Source organism: Canis lupus, chromosome 1, assembly GCF_003254725.2.
Source record: "Canis lupus dingo isolate Sandy chromosome 1, ASM325472v2, whole genome shotgun sequence".
NCBI lineage: Eukaryota > Metazoa > Chordata > Mammalia > Carnivora > Canidae > Canis > Canis lupus.
This window is the reverse complement of record NC_064243.1, coordinates 67,616,086-67,639,749: the sequence shown is the minus strand read 5'-3', so window position 1 is coordinate 67,639,749 and position 23,664 is coordinate 67,616,086. Positions and strand designations below refer to the sequence as shown.

Sequence of the window (23,664 nt, the reverse complement as noted above, 5' to 3'; positions counted from 1 at the left end):
AAATACATTTAGTGGGAAATGTGTTAAATGTCAATTAATAGAATATTATGAAGTGTCAACAGGGTATTAATTAATAGTATTTATAACTTGGCAGTATTAGAAAGTGTTCAAAATATGAGCATATCCTATCATAGCATGTAACCAAAAGAATTAGAAATAAGGCCACAAAAGGGAAAATTATATTGTTCCTAATTTACAAATTAAAATCAAAACAAGAAAAACCAGAAACTGAGATTACAGTTAAGTCAATTTATTTAAGTCAACCTGTAGCCACTGAGACCATGAGTCCCTGGCGAGTCCACAGAACAAGCATGATCCCCGCTCGCGCAGACACACATTCTTGCCACATTCTCCAGAAACACAGATGCTTGTGAGTCAGTGAGGCAGAGACATGTTTTTATTTGAAAGGACACGGCCACTGTCATCATACCTCTGGTTTGGAAACTTCATTTCCTAAAAGCCTTGCAGATCTTGCCGTCGGTCACGTCGGCCCTTGTGTGCTGCTGCTGCTGCTTGGTCATCTGTCGTTTGCTTGGCTGCCACTCGCAGGCCAGTGTCCGCCCCCCAGGAAGCCGACCCGACCTGCCGCGCCGCTGTGCCTCCCCGGGTCCCCGCGTCCCCGGCGTCCCCGGCCCAGGGCGGCCTTGCCCGGCCTCCCCTCGCAGACCAGGAGGCCTGGGCCCGGACGGCCGCCCGCTCGGACTTCATCGCCTGTCTCAGCCTGTCCCTCAACCCCAGGCTCGCGGCCCCTCCCTCGAGCCCGCATCCCCGTCGCCCACCCTCTCCACTGGGGGCTGAATCCGGGCCCTTGGGGTCATCGTCCCCCTGGGCCTCTGCCACCCGTCCTCCCTGCCTTACTGGCTCTGTGGTCCGTCACCGAAACCGCTACCCATGCACCCCCTCCCAGCCTTTCTCTACGAAAGCTGCCTCATCCACGTAGAACACACTGGACAACCTGAGCGTCCTGTCACAGGCCCGAACTGCTGAAGAGCCAGCTCGTGTCCTCAGTTCCAACCTTGAGCCCCACTCCTATCCCCGTCCCTCACCCTCCCCTGGCCACACCAGCCACTTCAGGAACTCCCCGGACCCGTTCTTACCGTCAGGCCCAGCCACCTGTCCACCATTCAGCCCGATGGGCTCACTTCCCCGACTCCTGACATGCCACTCTCTTTCTCACCCTTCTTATCTCAGGAGTGTCACCTCCACGAACAGCCTTCTCCCTTCTCCGGCCACTTCCTCTAAAGTGACCTGGCACAACTCCTTCTAGCGCACTGCGCTGTTTACTTCCTTCAGAGCACTTACCATATACGTTCTCTTAACTAATTACTGGCTCCCTACTTGATTAGGCTTACAAGCTACATAAAGATGAGGATCGTATCTGTTCTGTTCACTTTTATATTATTAGCTAAGAATGAATTCTTATACGAATTAATAGAATGAATAGATGGAAAGTAAGAGAAGAGTAAGATTTGGCTATATACCCGTCAAAAATCTAAAACCAGTAAAGAAAAAAGTTCAATATTTAGCCATCTATACAAAAAAAATTAGTATATACCAAGTTACTAATTATGCTTTTATTTTGTTTGATATAGAGAAATTAAACTGTGTGTTTTTATGTGAAAACTACTTATAATTGACATAAAGATTGACTAAAAAGAGAAGAATCAATAAAATAGGATGTTCGCATGTAACTTGGAAAATAGTATTTGAATTCAATTATAAAAGTAAACAAAGATAGAACCCAAAAACTCATCTAAAGGAGAATCAGATTTAAATTATTAAATAACAAAAAATATGCTAAACCAGACTATTTACAATGAATCCTGGGATTCACAGATCATTAGGTAATTGCATATGTCACTGAAGATTCACAAATCTGAGGAATCAAGAGATTTGTCTCCTAAGTATCTAGCTCTTATTAACACCCCTCTCAACTTCATCCTACAGAAATCTTATGTACCCAAGTGTATAAAGTATTATGCTAAGTATAATAAAATTATGTTTAATAATATGTAATCTGACATATAATATCAATGAAAAGCTCCACCCACAAAATAACTTCTATTGACTATATATAATTTGATGTGATAAGTTTTTACATCTTCTTCATTCTCTCTGCTCAAAAAACTATACCCATGAAGATACTTTAAAATTATCCCTAAATTTCTAGAGTAGATTGTATTACATATTATGATTCCTATAATAATGCAATTTAAACAAATAATCTTAATATACAGAATTTACATTAAATTTAATCTTCAAAGATGAAACTATATTAAGTTCAATCAAATGAGAATAATAAAAACAAACAAAAAGCATGCAATTAAATATTGATCTAAAGTACTGTACGGAACCCAAAGTCTATCAGACTCTAAATGCATCAGATTCTATCTAACTAGCATTCCATTAGCATGGAGAATATAAGCTCTGGCCTACTGTCCAAGATCAGTTGTGTGTGTGGTGTGATATACTAAAAATATCTTCTTTCCCAAATTTGGACCAAATTTGGACCATTCAGCTAGTTGGAAACTAAGCTAATAAAATGGTTTATATCCTAAATCCTTGGAGTCCTGCTTGAAATAAAAGTCCCTGGGATTCTTTGCTCCTCTTACCTGTCCTTCCCACAAAATTACAGGTGTGCAATCCCCCCACAAATATTCCTAATCCATCCTTTTGCTTTAGACCACTGATTCTTGCCACTTTTCGGCCATCACAATGCATCATGCATTAGTCCTCAAGGCCCTCTTGTTACAGATACGTAATTCTTGGTTTGTGGCATCGATGTAACATTAACTCTTAAAAATGCGGTTCTCAAAACCACTCCAGTTTTCAAGTATAATACTCCCACATACTTGGAATTATGCCACCAGTTTCTTAAAACATCACACAGTATTTTTCAAAAAGCCCAAGCTGATGAGTCTTTGTTTCAAATATCCATAGTTTGGACCTTTAATAATTCACTGGATTTCAATATCCTATGAAGTTTTCTTCTGCACCTGTTAATTGTAGTTAATAAAACGAGAAGAATCAAGTGGAACTAAAAGACTATTCCTTTCTTTCACAGATTTGTTTTAGAAACACTGCTTCTCTCATTCTTTCACACACACACACACACACACATGCTCTGTAAAGCTTATATTAAAAGAAAAACTGTTCCTCTGACATAAAAACTACATATTTTCTTCCACGAAGACACAACAGTCAACTATAATAATGCATATATTGGGATTATGTTAATTTTCAAAAAAGGGAGAGCAAGGTTCAGGTGGAGTGTCTTTCGTGCATTTACTGAGGAGCCCACACAGAGGACAGAACAGACATGTACAACTAGCCTGTAATGATATGTGTAATACATTCTCAATATAATATGTAGAAAATCTAACATATACAAGTAAATTCGACTGTAAATTCCCCATCCCCCTTTGAGTTGCCTAGCAACACCGAGGCACCAGGAACCACTGTCAAGACAATGTTACTGAAATTTGTGAGAAATAACTGTTCATTGTTAAGTCAGAACCTATCTACATTACATCTAAATTCTTGATGGAGATTTTTCCACTTTCTGCTGGTCAGTGCTGTCTCCATAGGGAAAAAAAGTGCTTTTTTTATTTTCTTTTCAGCTTTCCAGTCAGAATGTTTGTAGCATGATCAATATATGTGCATAGAAATGTGGCTGCTGTGATTTAAAATAAGTAATCTGTGGCGCTCACTGCTGGGGTTAAGTGATTTTATCCACAGAAAGATTTCGTGATGTATCTCAGGGATGGTTCGCATTGACAAGTAGAGAAATTAAATGGGACCCATGATATGTTTGGCAGATGATACTCAAAATATTTTTACTGAAAAAATTCAGCTATCCTAAATGAAATTTCCATTCTTCTTTCGGATGGCCCTGTACATAACTGAGAATTGGACCCAACTTCAGTTATAGTTTTTTCTCTTCATACTAGTATGTTCAATGAGATGACATACGTGAAGTTTCCACAATAAAACCATCAATATGTGAAAACGGAAAGGACAGAGCCATATGGGAAAACTGAAATGTCATCCCACAAAATAAATACATAGTTGGTGCCTTCCTACTCTGACCTAGCTAATCAGGAATTCAAGTCTTCATTCTCTGCACTACACAGGAAGGTAATTGGATCCTACAGAACATGGACATTTTATCTAAAATTAAATATGAGAGCATGATGTGTGTGTGTGTGTGTATGTGTGTGTAGTTCTCTTTAAATGCCAATTCTTGAGTCCCATACCCACATACGCAGAATTGCTACACACAAAAAAAGGTTTTTATTCAAAAATGATAATTATCTGAATTCCTTGCCAGTTGCAAGCTCTTTCTAATATGCAACACTGCCATGTTGGTACGAGGGAGTCAGCTGGGCTCAATTACTGGCTGCTGATGACTGAAGTCGAGCACAAATTTCTTCTCCTACAAATTCCGAACTGCATTACACACCTTTGAGATTTCTCACGGATGTCTGAAACTGAAAGAAGCGTAACTGTAAATGCTAATCTATAAATGCCAAAGCTCCATCACTGCATCAGAATTTTTTAACAGCCAATCTTATCAATTATACTGTATGCTATAATATTTTTAAAAAGCTAAGAAATGCACAAATAAATGTGCTCTGGCCATAAAACACAGTGGCAAATCTATGCTCTGATTTAAAATAATGTGGACATAAAAGAAAATTACTAGACTATGAATGTGTTTCCCAAGGTAATATTCAAAGGAGCCTAATTCCAGGATTTCGAGTTCACTGGAAATTAAACACATGTATAGACATCAAAAACCCAGAGGAAATACTTATGAAAATTAAAAATTGAATGGTCAGTTTGCCCAAGTAGCTCATCATTTAATTAGATATGTAATTCCAATATCAATTTATTTTGTCCTATAATAGATTCTGTGGCCAACCATAAGTTTTACCTAAAGAATTTTTTAAGGAAGTTAGCGACTATCACAGGCTCTTATATCCTAACAAAACAGGCAGAGTTTTTTTAAATCATGCTTTTCACTTGACTGTTTAATATAAGAAGCAGATTACTTTATCTTCTTCAATTTATTATGAGGAATTCTAAAATGAGCTCTTATGTGATGTTACAAACATGACTGGATTTTACTTTGAAAAATCTGTGAAGCAAATAGGAAAATGTTTTTGCTTCCATGATAGACTGTAGCAGTTTCATCCATTTATATTTTGGGGAGCACAAGTTTTACCCAAAAAATAGCAATAGCATTTCATATTTCAGGACTGCAGAACGTTTTGAGATCAACAGTAGAAGGAAAAGGGAATGTGTTAGTTGATGCAAATTTCTATTTGTAAACCAGGCATCACTGTCAGGGGAGAAAAAAAAAAAAAAAACAGAAGGAAGCAAATCTAGGAGAATAAAATAAGCTTCCCTGCTAGCAGGATGCTGTTCTCAGGGAAAAAACAATAAAAAAAATCACAAGAAGGTGATTTTTTTTTCCTTGTATGGGACAGATTGTGCAATACCCAAAATCCCAGGAATTTACTCTTTGAATCAAAATCCAACCTAAATGATCACCTCTATGTTTATTCTTGTTTAAATTGATTGCATCACAATCTTCTGTCCAACGCTGAAGCAGTAACAATGGAATTGTTCCCTTTACAATGATAAAAAAAAAAAAAAAAAAAACCTAATACCTACATTCTTAGCTCTGGGTGGTTTTTGCTACTTTTAAATGTAGGGACGCATGGTGACTGAAATATCCTCTTCATATATATAAAAATATAACCCTGTGTGATTTACGGACGTACTGACAAGTTATCACTTGCAGCTCATTTTTAGCTCATTTGTTTTAGGTAATAAACATACACACAATGAAGGTCTTCAGCTTAAAGCTTTTCCACAAACAATGAACTCTCTGATTAAGGCGAGATAAATAAGAGTCGAAGCGGCCTCCTTGAAAATAAAACAAAAATACAAACTAGTCTTTGACTATGTGCTTGGGTTAAGGCAGACTGATAAATATTTAACCACTGCACCACAAAGAAATCCACTTCTTCCTAGACACGAAACTCTACGGGGTGCTATTACTTCTAGCTGTGGACCCAAAGCTTCCATTTGCAGGATCTACTATAATAGGAAGTTGAAGCACAGAACAACTTGCTAGGAGGTCTGGCAGCCAGCCAGGCTCTAAATGCATATTCATATCCGAAGATGTATGTTTTCTTTGTCAGACACATTTATGAGACGTTTCGCATGCGTCTCATTTGTTGTTGTTTTATTCCTATGAGTTAGAATAAAACGGTCCCCCATCAAACCATAAATAATCAATAATTAAAATAATTGCTGCCTTCAGGGAACCAATAGGAAATACCGAAGAGAATAATATTTTTTTCTAAAATAGCACAGGCCAAGGACCTGAAAAACAGGGAAAAAAAAAACAAAAAAACAAAAAAATACCTCATTGCATATTGTATGCTGCAGAAGCCTGATAAATATAACGCTGAGACAAAGTTATGTAAGACATCCTGGATGGTGCTGGAGCTTTGTGTTCAGTTTTAATGGTAGCCGAAACAAAGAGAAAACATGTTTAAATAATATATACTTATAACTATTCTTAGTCTGATGCATTACATTAGCTAGAAAACTGGCTTTTGTAAATACCAACAAACCCTAATATGAACTAAAAAACAGTAAGTCACAGTTTATAAGCACTTACTATGTGCCAGCGGCCCCTTAGTATACATCTCCAAAGCTTCGGAGAGCTCCGCGAGGCAGTCTTAATAGAGCACCTTAACAGAGGTGTAGGAAGAAAATGTCTTGCTTTCTAGTAGCCCGGCCAGAAAATGTACATCAAGAACTTCTGGCAAATTCAAAGGCCTATGCTTATACAGCCCAGGCAAGCTATTTGAATGCTATTTTGTAAATTGATCTTTTATAAACTGAGCATAAATGGGCACCATGCCTGATTTCACTTTAAAAAAGCAAACAAACAAACAAAAGCTTAAAGCTCACATAATTCTTCCCTACATTTCTCCATCCTCATACTTTATATTGATTTTTACGATTTTTAAAAGGTAAGAACAAATGCTTCGCATGTGTGTTCTTTTACCACCATTCAGTTGTTAGAACTTCGGAGGATGGAGCCCTATTTTCAGTCATTTGTTTTCATGTTTCAAATTGAAGAACCGATAAACCTGTTCAACTACATATTACAGAATTCGAGAAGCCAGACTCAAACATAATCCAAACTTCTGGATAATCATGATTTTTAAGCAACCCAAATCCAGATACCACCATCGTTGTCACACTTTATAGAATGTTTTCACGAAGACAGACAATCCTTTGATGTTCTGGAACATATGCAACTTCATAAAATAAAAAATACTTCCTCTTTATCATTTAATTGCCTAAGAAAAAGATAATTTCATTTTTATTTAGTACCCTATTAATTTACGTTGAATCTAATAGACTTGTTTAAGTGAACAATTTTAACCTGAAGAAATTCCTGAGTTTTCTACATCAAATGGCTCAGTCTTAATTTATTTGGCTCATCTCAGATGAAATTTAATCTCCATCAGCATAGAAAACAAATGTGAAGAACAAAATTCCTCCGTCTTATGATTTCAAAAAGAAAAACTAAAAAGCTCTTAATTAAGTCTAAGTTCTAAGAGAACCCCAACAACTGACTATTTAATTGTCCAGGTACTGCTAACATAGGACTGGGCTCCCTATCTTCTGAGCCCTTCTCCTGTCCACGGCAGCATTTGTGCTACACATTATTCCAATGCCTTAGACTCATACTGGTCTAGCAAGTTGTGCTTAAAAAGTAAAATTTCCTAGTGAAACATCCACCCAAACAAATGCTTTTTACCTCTGTGGGCTTTTGTTTTGTTTTGTTTTGGTTTTTTTTACTGAAAATATATTTTATAGAGAAAATTAAGTGTTATTTACCCAAGATCACCTATCCATAGCCTCTGTGTTCATTTGGCATTGCTAAGGCTATTTTATTAACATCAAGTGGACACTTTTATCTTCTCCATTAAGTTTGCACGGTTATGTCCACTCTTAAAAGTCCTTCACTTGTGCTTCCATGGTACACTCTAAATAGACTAAGATCTCAGGGGCTGCTTATCAGGTCAAATGCTCATCAAAAGCTCAAAATAACTCACACAAATAAAACCAAGCAGTGACTTAAGTGGATAGACCCTTTACCCCAGGTCCCTGATTTAAACAAAATAACAAACAAATAAATAAAACAGATGGAAGGGGTGCCTGGGTGGCTCTGTAGTTAAGCAGCAACTCTTGATTTTGGCTCGGGTCAAGATCTCCAGGTTGTGGGATCAAGCCCGACATTAGACTCTGTGCTGGGTGTGGAGCCTGCTTAAGATTCTCTCTCTCCCTCTCCCTTTACTCCTTCCCTTTATCCTCTCTTTCTCTTAAAAAAAGAAAATGTAGGGATCCCTGGGTGGCTCAGCAGTTTGGCGCCTGCCTTTGGCCCAGACCGTGATCCTGGAGTCTCAGGATCGAGTCCCACAGCGGGGTCCCTGCAGAGAGCCTGCTTCTCCCTCTGCCTGTGCCTCTGCCTCTCTCTCTCCTCTCTGTGTATTCTCATGAATAAATAAATAAAATCTTAAAAAAAAAAAGAAAAGAAAATGTAGTGATATAATTTGAAAAAGCAGCTTCCAGCTGTAGTCAGTGCCATTTTTCTTTCTCCGAAACAAGAGAGTGAAATAATATGAAAGTACACGTTTAGGTAGCACTCAACCAAGATGAATATTCTGGTTAAGCTACCTTTATTTGTTTTACAATGGCAAGAGACCAATTAAGGGTTGTTGGTTCAATCAAAAACATTAAGTGATCAGTTTGTGTCAGGCACAGATCTAAGCCTGGGAACACGTGGACTGTTAAAATGGAGGGAACCAGAGACCAGCATTGAGAGCAGCCTGTTCTTTCTCTTCTCTACAACCCACTAGGGACTGCAGCTCTAAGGGGATGGTTTACTACAACTGCAGGTTGGATCAATTCCTAGCTACTCTAACGAAGTCAGTAGACCACACACCAGGACGATGATGTTTTCAATGATCTTTCATTAACTTAGGAAGGAAGATGCTCCCACTAAACACTTTGAGCCCCTGTAACATTAAACCACTTTGTTACTCTAAAAAGACAGTTACAGCCTCTTTTTACCCAAGCCGGGTGACATCTGAGAGAGAAAGTTGGTGCTACTAGCAATTGCATCAGGGTATCAAGTATCAACTGGCATAGTCCCAGGCAAATGAGGACATATAGCCACACTACCTATAAGGCACTGAATTGGTCTTTATTTATAGGGCTGAACATTTTCTTCCCTTAAACCCAAACATCTAAAATACACAGACACACACACACACACACATACACGCAGACTGCCAATTTCCAATATTGACTAAACCATAATAGCTATGTGGTCTTGGGCAGGTACTTAAGTCTTTCTTACCTCAGTGTCCTTATCTGACAAAATGAGGATAATTATAAGCCCTATTTTACAGTTTTGTGACAATTATATAATTATTAATATAGGTAAAGCGCTTGGCATGAAGTTTTAAATGCAATACATATTTACAACTACCATAATTACTATTCACACATGAATTTGTGGCCTTTGGAGGTGGCACCAGAGGTCATCATTGTATCTAGGTGGTTGCTTTCTTAACATCACTGGCCAGTAACATCCTCTCATCTGTTCTCACCAAAGGACTTTTGGAAATTTTCAAAAACACTTGATAAATAATATTGATAATTCTATAAATATTTTTAGAAAGTTAAAAATGAAACTAATTTGTTTTGACTTTTTAAAAAAGAAAAATGTCCAAATACGTTAAAAATCTCTATTACTTTACATTTTTAAAACTACATGCTTAGTAACTAGTAACTAGGTCTTCGAAGTAACTAGGTCTTTGGTCACATATTCCATAAATGTCATCTTATTCAGTCCTCATCACAGATCTCTGGGGCAAATGAAAAAAAAGTTAATTAACTTGTCCAAGGTTAAATAAGTAGTCATTGACGGGCCAGGAATCGAACCTGGGTCTTTCATTTCAACCCAGGACTCTTCCCATCATACTAAGTTCCCCCTTTTCCTCTTTCCAACCAACTACCAGACATAACCCCAGAGAAGCTTTGGAATATAAAGGTCGGGCACATGATTTGCTGGAGAATCTAGAGGGGAGAAGCATTCTCATATAGTGAATTTATGACTAGAAACTACTCTTCCCCATAGAAGGGAATTGGACAATATTTAACTAATTTACATCCATGCTTACCCGTTTTCTGACTAATCACACTTTTAGGAATCTACCCTCAAGATACACTGACAAATATATGAAAGACACATGCATAGAACAATGACTGTAAGACTGCTTATAGTGGCAAAGGACTGGGGAAAAAATCCTTGAGTGGATTGTTTGAATATATTATTTTTATATATTCCTAAAAACTGAAAAGGTAATACAATTATATTTTTAAAAAGGGGTACACATCAGGGAGAAAAAAGAAATGATGGAAATGGAGTCTAATCCTCTCTGAATATGCCCTATTCTGGAGATTTGACTTTGGAACTATGTAAAGGTTTGATAGCATTCTCCAACAAAACAAAATCTAAAAGTTTCTTAAAGCAAAAATCATATGAAATGAAGTTGTAATTAGAGACTGTGATTTAACAGTCTTTTTCAAGTGAAATATTTTAAAGGTGATTTGACTGTACATGGGGTGCCTGGCTGGCTCAGTCAGAAGAGCATGGGACTCTTGATCTCAGGGTCATGGGTTCAAGCCCCATGCTGCCTGTGGAGCCTAAATAGATGATAGATAGATAAATAGATGGATAGATGATAGATAGATAGATGATAGATAGATAGATAGATAGATAGATAGATAGATAGATAGATAGATAGATAAAATTTTACAAAGGTCATTTCTGGGGCATCTGGGTAGCATTGTTGGTTAAGTGTTTGACTTTTGATTTGGGCTCAGATCATGGTCTCAGAGTTATGAGATCGAGTCATGAGCCAGACTCAGCACTGGGCATGGAGACTGCTTAAGATTCTCTCTCTCCCTCTCCCTTCCTTCTGCCCACTGCCCTCTGCCCTGCCCCCAGCTCACACACTCTAAAAAACAAAAAGAAAAGGTGAAAAAAAAAAAAAAGGTCATGTAACTGTATGTGCCTAGTGGGATATTTCAGAAACACAAAATAATAACTAGGAAATGTTAAAAAATCATTTCAGTAACTATTATGTTATGTAGGATAACACTGATATTCTTCTGAAACTATACATAGAGATAGCATGATAGCAAATAAGTTATTAGGAATAAAAACTTTCAGTGGATAAGAAAAGAGATACAAATACAAAATTCAAAGAGGCTGCATAGAGGCCCTATCATTATAATGTACATGTCAACATGAGCTCATTAGAGATTTTCTCTATTAAAAACATACATTTCTCATATGCTCCCCTGAAAGACCTAGAAACTACATCAAAGCCTGGAGGGCCGTTTGCTGTTAATGTGTTAGTAGTTTCTAGGTTAACAGCAAACGGCCCTCCAGGCCTTGATGTAGTTTCTAAGTATCATTTCCCGTTATAAGGAACCAGACTTCCTCGGTGAGACATGATTTCTAAGACCAGGGTAGGAAATAGGAAAGACAATCCAGCAACATCTTAATGTACCAAAAAGCACAGAGAATATCAAAGAATATTGATTTAAAAAGACTGAGAAACCAAACTGAAGACACTCTTACCAGAAAAAGATGGGATAATTTGAGCACTGAAAAGAAGAGTCACTGCAATTGATTGAAACATGGACACTAAAAACCCATGATGAGTTAGTTCATCAAGATACAAAAAGCAAATTGATTACCAATTAAAGAATAGTGGCGAACCCATTCATTGTTTCTAAAACCTGTGCAAGAAAGAATAAGTACCAAGTATTTGATCTGCTTTCCTTTGTGAATGCTACATGAAGGCAAATAATGATGATGAAGGAAAGCTCCTCTTAATATAAGTATTTCAGCTAATATATTAAAAAGGAATCACATCTTTACTATGTGGTGATATGAAATAATTGTTCTTCATTTCTCAGTGTATAAGCGTGTTGGAATTAGGTTCTTATAAAATATCCTCGTCTTTTAGAGATGCATACTCACGTATTCGCAGATTAAAGATCACATGATATAATATTTGAGACTTGCTTCAAAGAATCCAATGGGGTTACAGAAGAAGAAAAAACAAACTATGTGATGAGTGTTAACTACTAATGTGAGTGATGCATACTTGAGGGATTCCTCATACTATACTCTATTTAAAATTTTTACAAATAACATTTAGTTTTAAATATTTGAGGTTTCATTTCAGATCCTTATGTGCACTCTGAAGTTTTGTTTCTTTTTTGTTTGCCACTTTGTTGAGATTTTTAGATCTTAAAGAGTAAAAAATAATTATTAAAGTCTATCCTCTCCAAAAAAAAAATTCCAATGTGTTTTTCTCTATTTTTCCCTCACTTTCCAACAAAATGTCTATTCCTGTCCTGACATCAAAAGACCAGAATTTTGCCATAAGCACTGACTACTTGAAAATTGCATAGTGGTTTGAAGTGTTCAGGCTGGGAACAGCACTGTAAACCTTGACTAATCTGTATTTTAAAACAGCGTCCTTCAAAAGAGCCTAGGAAGCTATCAGTTTCTCCCCAATCTGCACAAGCAACCATCTGACCCACTTTTCTTCACAGGACCCATTCCACATTCAGGACCATGCACATCGTGGACATAAATCTAAAAAGAATGAGACAGGCTATGAACAAGAGTTTTTTTTTTTTTTAAAGTTATGCTTATAAGACACTGTATTATGATTTATATCAAAGGACTAAAAAGTAATACAGTCTCTGAATGCAGAATAAAAATCACATATCTCAGACCTACCAACTAATTAATTTGTCGATCTACCCAGAAGTGATAGTTTCAAAAAAAATAAAATAAATAAAATAAAAATAAAAAAAAAGAAGTGATAGTTTCTAGTAAACTTTGAAATATTCATGAACATTTATTTTCTGTCCTAATTCAATGCAGTCAAGTGATTCCCAAGGTATATACAGGCAACTTACCTTGTTTTGCAACACAAACACAGCCACAGGTACTCTCCCTGGAAACCGGAGGGATGGGGTAAAATTTAACCAAACTAGATCTATTGCCATCAAACGTGACTATCAGGGGCACCTGGGTGGTTCGTGACTATCAGGGGCACCTGGGTGGTTCGGTGGTTAAGTGTCTGCCTTTGGCTCAGGTCATGATCCTGGATCCTAGTATCAAGTCCCACATCGGGTTCCCCATAGGGAGCCTGCTTCTCCCTCTGCCTCTCTCTGTGTGTCTCTCGTGAATAAATAATTTTTTTTTAAAGTGACTATCAAAATTAAATTAGAGAAGTTCAGATGGAAACCAGTAAGACTAGTGAAAAATATCTCCCTCTCCCATTGCAAAAGATCCATTTAAATTCTCATCTCTACAAAAAAAAATTTGTGTCTTCCATAGAAAAATTGCCTTTTACAATGAGAAACTTGTAATTTGATCCCACAAAATTTCTAAGACATGGCTTTTTTTTTTCTTCCTTTCGAAGTGTCCAGAAAGTTGACAGAGGACAATGTTTTAAACAGAAAAAAAAAAAAGAGAAATGTAGAGAAAAGGAGAGTAGCAGAAGAAGCTCACATCTGGATGTTTTAATGATCTTCATGTATAAATGTGAATGGGTCCGGGAGGGGAGAGGTAAGTTTTCGAGCACCTGCTATGCAAGAGGAGGCATTTGTCAGAGTAGTTACACACAGTGACGGCACCACAGCAGGAACACGACTGCCTGACGAACACGAAAAGATCTCCTCAAACTAAACGTGAAAATTTGCCAGTAGCTCTGAAGTGCACCAGCGTCACAGCAGGAAACACAACACAAAGACTGGTGGCTGAACCACACTGGGGCCTGGGGAAATGAGGATGACCGAACGATAAGAAGGGAAAGGGTAGGATTACAAGAATAACCACACTCCAGAAGATGCAGGTAGTTGTGTATAGGTGCCCATTATACTTATTTTGTCACTGTTTGCTTTTTATGTGCCTGTGCTGGGTATACAATAGCGAATACAGGACAATGTTTAAGGGGGTCTGATTACCTTATTTTTTAGTTTAATGAAGGAAAATAGTATCAGTGGTATATCTTAAATACATACGATAATTAATATTCACACTATGTGCATGAAATACCTACCTTTTTACTTGATCCAACCCAAATCCCTGAAATTCAATTTCCCAAATAAATGGCAAGCACAGCCACTTCTCTCCACTCCGTCCGCTCATTGCAGACCACCATCATTTCCTGTCTGGTCAACTGCAATCTTTTTCTCAGTTGTTTTCCTGCTCCAGATCTTCTCGTCCCTACTGCCCTGACCTCCAAAGCATCCTTCACAAGCTCAGTCTTTCAAACACAGCTCTGAAGCAATTGCTCCCCTAGGTATTGAAATACAATGGCAAGTAGTGGCTTAAAGAAGCTACTTTAAGCTTCTTTAGAGGAAATAAAATAAGAAAGATAAATAAAAATAGGAAAGATAAATAAAAGAGGGATAAAATAATTTTTAATTGGAAAAATACGCAGTATATACAATATTGGCTACCGGTACCTACTATGTATGTAAAAGCATTTTTAACGGAAAGGAAAATGGTAAGAAACCCAGGATACTGTCTGCCTGTGAGAGGGGCAGAAGAGGATTGGGATTTAGGATCGAGATAGAGGTTGGTTGTATTTTATTTCTTTAGTGAGAAACAAATGGCATGCTAAAAGTTGTTATTTCTAGGAGATAGGAATGTGGGTATTTATTTTATCATTTCTTTTTTTCTGCATTTAAAAATGTTCTCAGTATAGAAAAATGAATAAACAAAGAAGACACAGTTGGTATCCTCAAGAAGCAATGCAATGAAGAAATAAAAGAGTGATTTTGATAATATGGGATTAATGTCATGTTAGCAGACCAGTCTGTGCTGAGAGCAGAGAGTTCAGCAGCCAAACTGACCAGGAGCTATCGAATGGCTCCTGAAAGAGGAGCTAGCAATGAAGAGATGAGTCGAAGTTGATGAACTGAGAGCTAGGAGTCATGTTTCTGTGTTGGCGGCAGTGAAACAGTATTTCCAAAGTATTCAGAGCCAACAAGAGAGAATATGATATTTGGGAGGAAAATGGAAGTCATTTTTAATGTCTTGGGTTCAAATGGTGTGCAGACAAGCAGCGGGAGTTGAGGCAAGAATGTCAGGCTAGGGTGAGATCCTCAGAGGAATGAATGAGATCCAACTCTCAGGAGCCTCAACTATATCCTGACTGGTGGTGGGGCCACTTCAGACTTTAACTCGAGGGATATTACCAGCTGCAGGTTATAGAAAGATCACCATGGGGAGATCTATCCACCATGGAGCTGGATCTCACAAGAGGCTCACCATAGGCTGAATTAGTGAAGAAACAATAGAGCATAGGGCAGGGGATCAGCAGGTATTCAGGGACCAAACACTACAGGACTAACTACGTGTGACTATGAGGGGCAAAAAGAACAAGAAGATGGCTCCACGTTTCTAACTTCACCATCTGGATGATGAGAACACCCTTCACCCAGTCAGGAAATACGGAAAAGGGTAGTATGGAGCTTGGTTTGGAGCAAGTGGCAATCACGACTATAATTGGAAAGATAAGTACCAAGTACTTTCTGAAGACTCTCTTGCACCGATTTAAATTAAAATTAAAATCCTACATTTGTCCAATGATTGGTTTCCCAGAGTGATGTTCATTTTATCAGTATTGGTTCAAAGATATCCTAAGACATACACGTTAAAATCCAATCTATCGTTGTTGTAAGTAGTTCTCAAGAAGACAATTAAAACACCTACCCCAATATCCTAAAACAGACACACAGTTGTTGAAGTATCTGTGGAGTATTAGAATACTCCGTGATATTTCAGCTGGTAGAAGTATTTTTATATGAATCTCATTATCTCTCTGGCACCATGGAAAAATAAGCTTATTTATTTATAGATGTGAAATTCCTTTAACAGATATGTGGACGGCTTAACAAACAAAACTTTCTTCAGTATAACCTAATATGACCCATTATTCCATGAGAAATGTCCCTCTTAAAAAAAACAAAAAAACAAAAAAACAAAAAAAACACAGGACTTTCTTTGCCACAAAGAAAATTAAATCCCGAAGAGAACCCCTTTCAATCAGTATTAATGTGTAGAACCTGGCAAGTTATTATCAGGAACTGATTCATATGTATGGAGTATTGTTATTTCAAGTGACATACAATACAGAAAGTCAAGCAAAATATTTTAAAATATACATCAAATGTTAGTGTCTAGGATACTAATCCAGAAAAGTAAAATAATTGTTTTCCCCTACACTAATACTTGATATCAGAAATTAATTTTTGACATCAATTCATTAAATATTTCTCCTAATAGCCAATAGTCCTTCATTGTTTTGTACCATAACAGAAGTGACAACCTATATTTATTGGGCCCAGACATGACCCTAAAACTGCAATCTGTTTGATCTTTGATAGTCTTTCTGTCATTTTGTCATCAAACCAGTCATACAGATAGTTTTTGAAAACCATGACTGAGCTACTCTATCCCTGATGATCTCAACATTCCTTTTTTCTGGTGAGTTCCATATTCAGGATTAACCTCCCACAGTTGTAAAGGGCTTCTCTACACATCTACATATAAATATTTAGGCCTTTCAACTACCTCTGCCCAGATTATCTGTGTGGTAGAAAAAGTGGACCCCTCCCAACATCCCATCTGCTCTCCTCCATCACTCAGATACCTTGCTACAGGTAAAGCCAGGTGAGAGGTTCTGGCCAGTGACCTTCACACATCACGTAGAAGTAGCATAGGCCATGTTAGCCAAAGCAGAGAAGAAATGCATGGGACCCTGCAGGTGTCCCTACCTCAGAAAAGGTGACCAGCAACTTTCCATACAGTGGAGCAGCCATTTATTTCCATCCTCATGTGGCCGAATGGAGCATAGCGCCTTTCTCTACCTCCCTAGTAATCCAAATTGGACAAGTGGTGTGAGAAATACATAACCCCCCAGCCCACCCCCGTTGTATTAAGCCACCAAGATGTGGGTGGTGGTTTATTCCAGTAGAATTACTTGGATCAGCATGAGCCCACAGAGGAAACCGCCAAGGTAAATATGCAGCATGAGAAGAGTCTCTCCTATTTTAAGAGGAAAGAGCTGACGATTTAAAAAATTAGTCTTCGCTCCTTCCAAACTATATCTGCTTTATTTTTTTTAAAGATTTATTTATTTATTCGTGATAGACAGAGAGACAGAGAGAGAGAGAGAGAGAGAGAGAGGCAGAGACCCAGGCAGAGGGAGAAGCAGGCTCCATGCAGGGAGCCCAACGTGGGACTCGACCCCGGGACTCCAGGATCGCACCCTGGGCCCAAGGCAGGCGCCAAACCACTGAGCCACCCAGGGATCCCCCTATATCTGCTTTAAAAAGAGATTTGGGGGCTATTATTTTCAATCGTGATTTGTCTCTCCTTGGAGGGTAACGTCACACAGAATTCACATTCCGGATGAGTTTGACAACAAGGAGGGGCACTTTGTCTTGCAAACTCTATCATCAAAGACCTAGACTAGATAGACTGCTTCATCCACGGAAATATTTTTTGAGCCCCTCATTGGCACTAGTCACTGGATAGAGGGAAATGAGCAAAAGCCATCATAGTCCCTACTCGTATGTAGTCCCCCTCCCATTAAGTTGACAAAATAATCATCAATGAAATAACTAGACAGGCGATTATAAAAATCTTCATGATAATCTTTAATGCAGTTGCCATATATTATTCTCAGCTCTCTACTTTCTGGCACATGGATGGAAGCATGAATATCCTGGCCCATCTGGGGGGATGGCGGCCACGTGGCTAGTTCTGACCAGTGCATTGTGAGAAAAACTAATATATAGCACTTCAGACCAAGCATTTAACTGCTCCACAGCTATCGCTTTCCTTCCACCGCTACCCCCCAGCACTGAGCTGGCTGCTCCATCAGTGACTGTGATGAGTGGAGCACCGGCCAGCTACATGAACATGTATCACGAGCGGGGAAAAATGTTCATGGACATAGAGATTTGGGGGTTGCTTGTTAATGCAGCATAACCTGCATTAAGATCCTGAGTGATCAATGCCTTCCCCAAATTGTGTCCAGCAGTAGAACTCCAAAATTTTTAAATACACTCTATGACTCGGTTAACAATTTTATAAACTGGTCACCTCAGCATAAAAAGGTTCCCTGAAATTACTCAAATAAGTCACTCTCATGATTATAAGTTGGAGCCAAATCCACTTTCTTCTTTTTTTTTTTTTTTTCCCAAATCCACTTTCTAAAAGTCTTTTTAGCTTTTCCAGATTCCATCTGAACACTTTTATGACGGTACATCATTCTCTACAGCATGAGCACCAAACTCCATCCTTTTCAAGTACAGAGCCTGTTGTCTACGGAGACCACGGGTGCTGTGTATCAGAGAAGCTGGAGCAGAGCCTTGTAATACAGTTTGTTCTTGCAAGAGGTGAGTTAATGCACGCTTTGAACAAGTTCACCTCCCAAGTGATCCTTGCTTTTCAAGAAACCTTTTTAACATTTTCTTAGCGCTCATTCCCTCCAGTAATCCAGTTTCTGGCATTTCATTTTGTCTTTTATGCTCTTTCTCTTGGCAGATGAACCAGCCTGCTGCTTTCTTCTTATGACATGACTTCAAAGGAAAATCAAAGGAGTCCAATTTTTTTTCTTAACCCAGTTTCCAATGTAGAAAGTACATTGATGCTTGCTGACTAGGCACTGTTAAAAGTCCCCAAAATATCCTTGCACCAGTTCAAATGGAGAAACTTGGAAATAAGGCAGTAACTTAAGGATCCATCTAATCAAGAAGAATGGAAGGTACTACTGCCCCATGCTTGTTTTTTGAATAAAGCTTTATTGAAGCACAGCCACTCCCACTCACAGCCATGCTGTCCATGGCTGCTCCTTCCTTCCTGCCGCTGGGGTGAAGAGCTGCAGCACAGGTTTACGCTCTGGCCCTTCACAAACTACGTTGGTCAAACGCTGACCTAAATAGTCAGTACTACTCACTTTATATAATGCACCAGATCCTTAGTGTAATCCTTAAAGCCTTGCAGGATGTGACACCTTCCTCAATTCAAACTCTTTTCCTCACCTGTGCGTACCAGTCACGGTGCCATTTTTAGATGTTTAAGGGCTCCACGCCCAAGCTGAGTACTTGAGGAGGAGACCCTGGTGTATGTGGATCTCCTCTCTCTCTAAACCTTTCCCCTAACCTCTACCCACCCCACTTTGCCTGCCAAGCTCTTACTCTTTCTTGGAGTCACTTTCTTGGAGAAGTGTGTTCGGACTGCCGTTTGTCCCCAAGACAATGTTCTTTGGTGACACACTATCAAGAACCTTGTTTCTTAACTTACTTCATGTTAAATTATGTTAGTTTGTTTGATTCATTTCCCCCAGAGACTGAAAAGTGCCCTTAAAGAAAGGACAAGCATGGTTGTTTTTTTTGTTGTTGTTGTTCAGTATCTGTGATGAAGGCACAGAGTAGGTGGTCAGAAAAAAATTGCTGAAAGAATAACTGGATTATTGACATACACAGACTTAATATGTGAAGTTTCAAATACTTGCAAGCAACCCCAACCATTCATTACAAATATTCACTGGTAATTCTCCTCAGGCCCTGCTTTGAGAAATTGGTTAATGTGTGAGTCAGTTAGCGAGTAAGTGAATCTGGTGGGCACCTAGGATACTTATTTCATTGCTCGCTTGCTACTCCATACTCATCCCCTTTTACAGAATAACTTAGGAAATCATTTTTTTAATGGTTTATTTTTGAAATAGAAGTTCCCTTTAAAGGAAAGTCAACTGATACTGCTGAGGGTATTTAACAAGAATATATACATTTGGATTCATTTAAAAGTAAAATGTTGATTTTGCAGTAGTTCCAATGTAGGCAGGGAATGAATCAACCATATTATCTGACAAACAAGAAAAAATTTTAAAAGTCTTGAAATTGTTTCAATACATTTTCCTCTGCTATAAAACTATCAAAACAGTGATAAAATTAGAGAGAGGCTGAAAATAAATTAATTTTGTGAAATGAGGACATATTCAGAAAATACTTGTCTCAACAAAAACCTAATTCAAATGAAATGTAAAGTATATATAATCACTTGCTGAAGCAACAGAGGCTGAGAACAGGGTTGAAGCTAATGAACCATGATTTATCATCTGTAAAATTTAGTTCATGTAGTTTAAAAATCTGGCTTTCAAAAAAAAATATTAAGGCTGAAAGCTGACCACGTAAAGTTCTTTCTAACCAAAGGTTATCATAAAGAAAAAAGGTTATAGGCCAGAAAGATATTTATCACAGATATTGCCAAAATAAAATGCATCTGTGAATATACTAAAGAACAGAAAACAGCCAATCATGGATTATGTCTTCGATTTGGTAGCTCTATTATATGGGAACCCGAGTTTGGAGAACAAGAATAATAATCTATGGCAAAAAGGTACCGTATGGACCAGTTTAATAAGTGCTGTCTTTGGAGACCATCTTGCAACACAAACCGTGAAGCCAAGCTTTTCAGAATTTCTTGGGATTCATAGGCACTAAAATGATATTTACAGATTTGAAGGCCTAAACACACATTCTCCATGGATGTCGAGAGTACTCACATGGTGCACCCGTCATTGGTTAAATACCACTGTAAGATTGCCTGCAACATGGGGAAACTGATCTCTCAAAGAGAAAAAACCACAGTGCTGAGCATACCCTCAAGGCAAGCAACTCTTCGTCTCCTGTTGATGTCTTTCACAGTGTTCCTACTCTACCTTCTTTTCACTCTACAAACTCGTCCTGGGCAGTATCACTCATTCCCTTGGGTTCCAATGACACTGAAGCAAAAATTTCCCAAATCATTATCACCAGCTAGAATTCTCCTTGAGCTTTGACTCCAAATATTCAATGGTGGCTTAGACACCTGAATGTGGGTATCTATCAGGCACTGGGAATGAAAAGAAAAAAAAAAATCCAAGTAGAAACTCTTGTTTTTTTCTCAAAATCTGTTTTTCTGTGTTTCTTTTAACCACCTTGAAAATTGGAGTTTCGTGCCTATCTCTTTCTTCCTGACATTCTGCATCTAATCTATTACCCAACTCCTACCAAAAAAGTTCACAGTCCATTCCTGCCCATCCATCTCCACTGCCATCCTCGTTCAGATCATTTACGTCAACCCCTTCAGTTACCTCCATAGCCTTTTAATGAATTGTCGTGTCCCGACCCCTCTCATTCATTTTCCTCACTGTCTTCAGAGCCACGTCCTGATGCTCTGCAACACGGCTTACAAAGTGGTTCCTGGTCAGACTCATGCTCATCACCCAACCTTACCCCTTTCCATCCTTCACTCCTGATCCCTGCTTTCTCCTTCTCCTCCATCATCGTCTCCACATTTAAATTCCAAACATTCCAAACTTCTTTTAGCTCCTGGAATAGTTTATACACTTTCTCACCTAGAGCCCCCAATAACCTAAAGCGCTAAATTATTTGCCTGAAACACTGTCCCCTTGCTCCATTGCTAACCATAGTGCAAATTCTACTCTGCTTGTCCTTAAAAATCTCAAGAGTGGTTTGTGGCTTTCTCTGGAAAGTCTTCCCTAACTGTTCTAAGAATTTGTTGTTTTTCTGTCATATGCTCCTAAATCTTGTTTAATTCTTGTTGTATGTAGCTCTCCATATGTTAATTACTTTTAAAATTGTTTTCAGGGCAGCCCTGGTGGCTCAGCGGTTTGGCACCACCTTCAGCCCAGGGTGTGATCCTGGAGACCCGGGATCTAGTCCCACGTCGGGCTCCCTGCATGGAACCTGCTTCTCCCTCTGCCTGTGTCTCTGCCTCTCTCTCTGTCTCTTTCATGAATAAATAAATAAAATCTTTAAAAAATAGTAAGAATAAAATAAAATTGTTTTCAGTAGATTATAAGTATCACAAGGCAGTTATAATTCTTATTTGAGTAATTTTGACTTCCAAGTTAATAAAATATTTTAGTCCATAGGAGTGACTTGATAAACATTGCCTGGATGGATGGATGGATGGATGGATGGATCCGTGAATCTATGGGCTCATTTCACTGGATTTTCTAATTGATTTATTTTATAAATATTTCTCTCAAACTCAGTAACAGTCTAAAACAGCACTTCTCAAACTTTTCCCAGGCATCAATACTACTGACAAAAAAAAAAAAAAAATCAGTACCCTCTGCTCCAGGAAATATATTTACTTTTAGGGGTTCATCTGAAAACTGCATGTGAACTTTCAGTTCCATCTCATTATATGTTTGAATATGTTTTAGTACAAATCAGTGTTTTCTTACCGCAAGTCCCATCAAAAACTTTAAGTAGAATTTACATTCCACAAGATGGTGTCATGTTTACCTTGCAGTTTGGGCTATTTCATGCCCCCCTGATATATACCCCAGTAGGTATGGATACTGGAGTTTAAGATACTATCTACAAGCAGAATTGACTTTTTCACAAGTTATAGAGACACGTCTGGTAGAAACTGAATGTTAGTAACTAATAGCAAATACTCCATGATTTCAAGCAATCATTTTAATAGGATGCAGGAATAGTTTTTGTCCCATTTTGATCTGTTTGACCGTCAAGTCTATGTTTGATAAAGCAACTAGAAGGCCACCTGACTGACTGGGCATAAATGGAGTACCCTGTATTACAGGCCAGGCCAGCTGACGTACCGAGTACAGCATGCTGGTGTCTGACCACTTACCTTGATTGCGCTAGCCACTGCGGGATATATTTAGGCCTGTTAAATGGTACATGGGATCAGTGTTAACGTGCAAAGCTTTAAAGCAATGGAGGAGGAAAATGCACTTACTTTGAAATGTGAGTCTGCACTTGTGCTAGAAGGCACAAGGACTTCTGAGGACTTCTTATGGAAGGGGCCGCCAACTATATGGTCCCACAGAATTGCCACCACAAAGCAAGGACTCCATCCATTCCCATGGTTGCTGGCCATATGTAGTGATTACTCTTATTTATTTAGAGCGACAGGTAAACAATAGGGTTAATGCTATACTGAAACGGTCCCTTGTCCCTGTGAAGTCCCTTCAGTAGATTAAAAAATCAGTTTATCTTCTTTATCTACCTACCTATCTTTTCTGTCTCCTTCAACCTCAAGTTCCCGTGAAAAAATCCAGCAAACTCCTACAATGAACATTGTCTAAGGGCAATTATGAAGTCATTAAACATTAAGTCACAGAGCTAGAGAAGTACATAGTTACAAGAAGTAATTTTTTAAAGATTGTATTTCTTTTAGAAAAAGAGCAGGAGAGAGTGGGGAGGAGAAGGGGGGGAGGGAGAGGGAGGGAGAAAGATTCTCAAGCAGGCTCCAAGCTGAGCACAGAGCTGGATACAGGGCTTGATCTCACAACCTGCTCATGACCTGAGCTCATGACCTGAGCCAAAAATCAAGAGTCAGATGCTTAACCAACTGAGCCACCCAGTTGGCTAAATACTACAAGAAGTATTTAAAAATTATACCATAAA

The 23,664-nt window shown here is 38.4% G+C and overlaps 1 protein-coding gene and 1 long non-coding RNA gene across 4 annotated transcripts in view; both read right to left on the bottom strand.

Moving 5' to 3' along the window:
- Positions 1 to 23,664, bottom strand: part of LAMA2 (laminin subunit alpha 2) — a 583,497-nt gene that overhangs the window by 489,808 nt on the left and 70,025 nt on the right. The window lies entirely within an intron of this gene.
- Positions 4,275 to 23,367, bottom strand: LOC125755945 (uncharacterized). The gene is made up of 2 exons (XR_007413583.1): positions 22,994 to 23,367; positions 4,275 to 4,490 (listed from the first exon to the last, which is right to left on the bottom strand). It is a non-coding gene; the product is annotated as an uncharacterized LOC125755945 (long non-coding RNA).